This window comes from Humulus lupulus, chromosome 3 (assembly GCF_963169125.1).
Source record: "Humulus lupulus chromosome 3, drHumLupu1.1, whole genome shotgun sequence".
Lineage (NCBI taxonomy): Eukaryota > Viridiplantae > Streptophyta > Magnoliopsida > Rosales > Cannabaceae > Humulus > Humulus lupulus.
Genome location: NC_084795.1, coordinates 154,589,543 through 154,596,415, shown reverse-complemented (window position 1 = coordinate 154,596,415; position 6,873 = coordinate 154,589,543). Strand labels below are relative to the sequence as shown.

Sequence of the window (6,873 nt, the reverse complement as noted above, 5' to 3'; positions counted from 1 at the left end):
AATACACGGCGGAATAATGTCTCGTTCCTTTAGAATCTCTATCCTTTTGTCATTTCTGGATGCTAGGAATTGTCATGAATATAAACTGCTTAGACTATGCCAAAGTCTATCTCTAAATCAAGTCTAACAAAGAGTGGGCAAGTTCTCAACACATGAGACAAAATTAGAGAGGGAAGAACAAGAGAGTGAGCGGCCAAGAAATAATTAGACTGTCTAGGTTTTCACTTACCCAAATGAATCACCTGAGACTATCTTATGAAAACCATAGACATAACATTCCTTATATAGGCAACTTAATGGACTTTATTGTAATTATATTAATTAAAATAATAAACAAAAAAATCAAAATCCTTAGGCTCCCACAAATGGACTTGGACACTTTGTCTTGAATTTAAATCCCAATTGGGATAAATTAAAAGTCTTTTTGTTTATTTATTTTTTAATTAATTAAATCTTTATTCAAATTAGCTAATTATAATTTGCAACTATATTTAATTTTATTTATTTATATTGACATCAATTTATCAATATTAATAAATTCGCTCAAAGACTCTTTTATTCTCAAATTCTTATTACATATAAATATCACTAAATTGACCCACTCAATCTGATATTTCTAATTGATAATTAAATCAAATGTTTGATACTATTAAACTTTATTTGATAAGAGACGTCATGGGGACAATTGATCTATGAATACAAGCTTCAATAAATTCCCGTGAGTTTATTTATTAAATAAACTATCTCACAATTTATTAATTACTCGTGACTCCACTATAGTTTCGAAATTGAAATCTTGAATTAATAGAGCGTATTTTCCAAACCTCGAATACACAATAAATTTTTTGTAACCAATACAGTTAGTTAATCTTCTATCAATGAGTTACTAATGAGAATTACAAGAAAAAGACATTTCAATAGCGTTTCTAAAACACTAGCATTGAAAATAAATAGAGTTAAATCTAATGCTATGTCATCGCATATTATTAAAAGTTCTTGCCATTTCATAGCGTTTTTAAAATGTGAGGCGACACTGTGATGAAGACCAATATTTTAGCTTTTTTTTCATAACGTTTTTGAGTCTGTCATCACTACTTATGTGCAAATCACAAGTGCTTACTACGATGGCATTTCCAATTGTTCTCTCCCACACTTCCCATAAGATTTTTTTAAGCAATGTGAATAATTTTACAACACATTTTATTTGTCATATAAGTTGGTACTATGACACTTACAAAATGTTCTCTAATAGTGTTGATGACATTTGTTAAAAGTAATGCTAATTATTCTAGTACACAATTTACATATTCTCAAACCTTATTTCATAACATTTACAAAACTATTTTATTTTTCTTAATAACAAAATTTTCTAATAATATTATATATTGAAGAACAATATTTATTGGAATAATTTGTAACAATTTGTAATTTTCATAACATAAAGTTTGCACTTGACTTCATGGACTTAATAGCACCCTGTTCTTCATACTTCTTCACAAATTGGCAGCTAGGTGATTCTTCATTTTCTGTCATAAAAAGAAATAGTTGTTCTTAAAGAAATAGAACAGAATTCTCTTGACACAAATATTTCTTATACTAAAAATTCATAACAAGGTCATGATTTTGTACTAGCACTAGTGGACAGAATAGTAAATGAAACACATAAGCTAGCACACATATATAGATATAATTGTGAATTGTTCTGCTACCAAAACTAACATTAAATATAGTGTATATATATATATATATATATATATATATAAAGATAAGTCTCACTAGTACTAGCAGGCGTGTTAACACAAATGAGATGGATTAATGAGAAAAAAAATAGAAAAATTAGGTACATAATAACCTAGGAATATTGAGTGATGTACAACATGGTCAAAATATTCTCATTTATTTTACTAAACACCATTATACTTGATTAAAACATATAAATGCTAGGATTCTACTTGTATTTAACTATTATCAATTAGTACACTTTTGGTTTTTTTAATAACAAAAACTATTTTCTATGAATTATATGTATATATATAGATGTTTAATTAATAAAAACGCAGCAATGATCCAAGAAACAACTAATAATAATACTTTCTCCATGGAGACTAAGTAAAACAAATAGATTACACCAAGACCCTGCTAGTAAATAACACAGATAATTTACTATATAAAAATAGAAACAAAGAGAAACTAATCCAAAAGGCGCACCAAAATCATTAGCCTTGTCAAATTTAGACTTACGACAGGACTCTTTATTTTATAAATGGCATTGGCATCATATAATTTGGGTCCAATTACATAACAGTACAAGGTTGAGAATCTATATTGTATGGTACATGAATTGTTTTAATCAAAAGGCATTCTTATACACAAAATGAATAGGTAGACCACAAATGTGAACTCAAAAGGGTTACTTCACACTAGTCATGCAATTCGAGACCTTAAACACATATAGGTAGCATGAAGGCCCATTTGTGTTGTATGCTCTTGTTGTTAAGCCAAATAAATGAGCATTAGAAAACTGAAAACATTACACAGAAAATTAACTTGATGCAACATTAGTATATTAAGCATCCATTACACTAAAATGATTAGACATCTATAGGGACAAAAGTAGAGTATCAATTCTCCATAGAAATAAGTTCACTGCAACATAAAAACACAGCCAATAATAAGCAACATGCATAACTCAAAACTAGTTCCAAATTGGCACATCAGGTCTTGCGTTCTTTTTAGAACAACAGCTTCCCTTTTCGGTACGATTTAAGAGAATATAAAATGAAACAGTACAAGGGGAAACATTTGATCTCTTTCTCAAAGGAATCATCTATTAATGATGTAATGTGGAAAGCCCTGTTTTTCTACAGGCATAAAGAAAATGTGGCCAAAATAGTACACAGGAAAATATTATTTTTCTGATGTGAAAAGGAAGATAAATGAATGAAAAATAAATTATATACTAAACATCGTATAACAAAAGGTCATATCCTCAAGTAAAAAACTGAATTGAGTAGACAAAAGGTCATATCCTCAAGTAAAAAAATAATCTTAATCCATTATCCAACAAATCAAGGAATGCGATATTACTAATTAGAAAAGCCTGTGAAATAAAAAACAAGAATAAGTAGTGATCCAAAATCAAGAATATAAGAATCACAAAAATCATAAAATCTATTCATAATATTCATATTTTCATTGAAGCAATTTATCAGACAATTAGTAACTAAACAAGAATTACACTAGTATTTTATCAAATAGTTAGTAAAGAAATATGAGAGAAACTAGACACCACACAAAATCTGCAACAAAAATAGTATTTAAATTAAAATATAATAAACATTAAAATACAAGAGTGAGAGGCTGAGAGTGTCAAACAAAATCAGCTATAAATAAATAATACCTCAGCTTCAGTTTTTTAAAGGTCTAAACATCTTTGGTCAAGCCTCTGCTTGTATAAAAGACTCCTGTTAGTCTGAGTATATTAGCTTTTTGAATAAGCAAACGTAATTGCGAAGTCACACTTTTTGACCTGAAAATAAAACCACAATATCTTTTGATTAAGTTAAAATCAAACTACATTCTAAGCAAAAGTTATGAAAATACAAATGGCATTATAGATGCAGAGGCAGATGAAGAACTTTGGGCATCGGCAATATTCTAAGAGGACATTTCGAAAATCTTAAAAACAAAGAAAATATTGTTTGTACATAGAAATAATATTATCAAAGAATTCTTTAGAAAAACTCTTATGGCTCCATTCTTTTCCAACAACATCAACAAAGCTTATCTATACTGGAAAATCATTGGTTCCATTTTATTTTATATGTGTTCTTTGCAATAATTCTTCATCAGTGCAGAATTGAATTTGATTTGATTTTAATTTCTATGTAAAGCTTCTGCCACTCTACATAGCTACAGTCTATAGTGGGGACTAATGCTTGATAACAATATCTTTACATAACTAAATTAACTAAAAACAATAAGAGAATAGTATTTAATAATAGTATCTTTACACAACTAAAGGAAACCAACATGGTGATAAGTTTTTTCTTAGTAAGAATTAAACTCTCAGTATCTCAACAGTAAAGGCTGAAGAATCCCTCAAAGATCTTTATTGAAACGGTAGCAATGATACAAATTACAAGCTTTCGAGAGGCTTGTTCTCTCCTATCCCAATCTTTCGAGAGGATTGGTCTCTCCCACTAGAGTAAACTCTATCTAATCTCAAGCTACCCCCACAGAAAGATCCTCCCTGAATATATAGGCATTGGTTAGAACTAATGGTTGGCTACACTTGGCATGACTAACATAGATTGGAAGCTACAAACAATGGAGTTCCAACTTGGCAAACGAAGGGTGTTAATTAAAGGGGACCCCTCACTTGATCGATCTTTGGTGTCCCTAAAAACAACGGCAAGGACTCTTCAAGTAGAGAGACAAGGCAGCATCCTAGAGTTCACTTACTCCAGCCATGACCCCAGCGATTCGGGTCGACAAGTACCATAATTTTTTACACAAATTCCTGCTGATTTTACTGATGTGTTTGATATGCCTGAAGGCCTTCCCCCAGCCCGTTCCCTCATGCATGCGATTACCCTGCAACTCGGAACTACCCCTATCAGCATGAGGCCTTACCATTATGCCTATTCTAAAGAGGCTGAAATTGAAAAGTTGATATTAGAAATGCTTACTGTGGGAATAATTCAGCCAAGTACCAGCCCATTTTAAAGCCCGATTCTTCTTCTCAAAAAGAAAGATGGCTCATGGTAATTTTGTGTTGATTACCGCGCTCTTAATAGAGTGACCATTCCAAATAAGTTTCCAATACCCATTATTAATGAGTTATTGGATGAACTTAATGGTGCTCCAATCTTATCTAAATTGGATCTCAAATCCGGTGACTATGGAATTTATAGAGGGCCTTCCCAAATCGGAGGGCTGGGATACCATTTTGGTGGTAGTGGATTGCCTTTCCAAATATTCCCATTTCATAAAGCTGAAGCATCCTTTTACCGCTCTCACAATGGCTGAAGTTTTCATGAGGTCATTAGACTACATGGAGTTCCCCAATCCATTGTCTGCAATAGGGACCGGATCCTCCTTAGCTTATTTTGGAGTCATCTTTAAGCTACAAGGAACTACCCTAAAGAAAAGCACTGCCTACCATCCACAAACTGATTGGCAATCGGATGTACTAAACGCTGCCTTGAAACATACTTAAAGTGTTTTTCTTACCAGCATTCTGAAACTCTGGTCTAACTGGCTTGCTTGGGCCGAGTATTCCAACAATACCTTCTACCATAATTCATTGAAGAGTACCCTATTCTGAGCCCTTTACGGAAGAGATCCACCACCACTCATACCTAATCGGAAAGGAACTTCCATAGTGTCATCTGTCAATGAGTTGCTCGAATCTCGTGATGCAATTTTTGGTGAACTCTGAATGCATCTCCTCCGAGCTCAACATCACATGAAGATGCAAGCTGATGTGAAAAGACGACTAGATGAGTTTTCCATTGGGGAACAGGTCTGTCTCAAGCTAAGACCTTACCGCCAAAGGCCACTTGCCAAACGTACCAATGACAAGCTGTCCGCGCATTACTACGGGCCTTTTCCCATCATCCAACAAGTTGGTTCAGTTGCCTACAAACTCCAACTGCCAGACCATGCTCACATTCATCCCGTGTTCCACATCTGCCAACTCTATAGAGCCATCGGGTCTTCACCAGCCACGTCCGCTATCCCACCTCAGTTGACTACTGAGCTAGAACTCCAAGTGAAACCTGAGGCTATCTTAGACCTTCACTTCCCAACTGCTTCTGCCATTCTTCATTCAGAAGTCCTCACTATATTGAAGAACCTGGCACATTTTGAATCTACATGGGAGCCATTTGCCACCATCCAAGACCAATTTCCACTGTTTCACCTTAAGGACAACGTGAACGTTTTTTTTTTTTGGGGGAGGGGAGGTATTGATAAGCCTCTAGTTAAGTTTTTTTATAATAGGATGCCACAAAATAACTAAGGGCAGGGTTGTTTTGTTTGTTACTCAATTGTATTTTATCTCCTTCTTTTATCTAGTTGACATTTATTTAGGGGGAGCTGAGTTGTATTAATTCTATAGGATCCTAGTTGGCATCATGTTATGATGTCCAATACCTATAAATAGATAGGGGGGTTCATTTGCAAGGGTAGCTCGGAAAAAGAAGGGTCTTACTCAGAGGAGAGAGCAGCTCTCTCGAAAAGGTTGTAAATTGGAGAGACTAGCCTCTCGAAAGCTAGTTGTATTCTTTGCCACTCTCATCAATAAAGGAATTCTCTGAGAAAAATTAATTCTTGTGTTTTGAATTATAGACAGAAAATTCTAGTCCAAAGAAAATTCTATCAGTACCAGGCAGATACATATATAAGCATTGTACAGTTAAGAAAAAAGTACATTTCTAGTGACTAATTCGCTAACACAAGACAGATGCTACACTAAAAAGGCTGAATATTGAGTCAAGTATTTAAAAAGGATATGCCAAGCGAAGAAGAGATGGAACGATTTATTATTTATTTATTTTTCAAGCTCAAGTCTTAGCTCAGCTCATGCATTGTTTACTAAATTGACAACTCTGTCATATACTCATATGGCAGATAAGATATTAGAGCAATAGGATATGAATTCTTGAAATACAACTATGCATAATAAAGATCCCTATACTTATATGTATTATTATATGATGGTATTATGCCATGTGAACATGAAATAAACGGCCTAAGAGTGTCGGAATTAATATTGGTGCACAGGACGTGGCTCAACCACTGGTGGCTGAGGACAACTTAATATTCACTGAGCTCGGTTTAAGTAGACCGGAGTCAGTGGGGTAAACA

At 33.4% G+C, this 6,873-nt stretch overlaps 1 long non-coding RNA gene across 2 annotated transcripts; it reads right to left on the bottom strand.

Moving 5' to 3' along the window:
• Window positions 1–1,246: 1,246 nt before the first annotated feature.
• LOC133823232 (uncharacterized) lies at window positions 1,247–6,312 on the bottom strand. 2 transcript variants are annotated; one of them, XR_009888199.1, is made up of 3 exons: window positions 4,692–6,312; window positions 3,401–3,529; window positions 1,247–1,526 (listed from the first exon to the last, which is right to left on the bottom strand). It is a non-coding gene; the product is annotated as an uncharacterized LOC133823232 (long non-coding RNA). The 2 variants fall into 2 exon arrangements; XR_009888198.1 differs by lacking the exons at window positions 1,247–1,526; window positions 3,401–3,529 and adding an exon at window positions 4,091–4,596.
• Window positions 6,313–6,873: the final 561 nt, after the last annotated feature.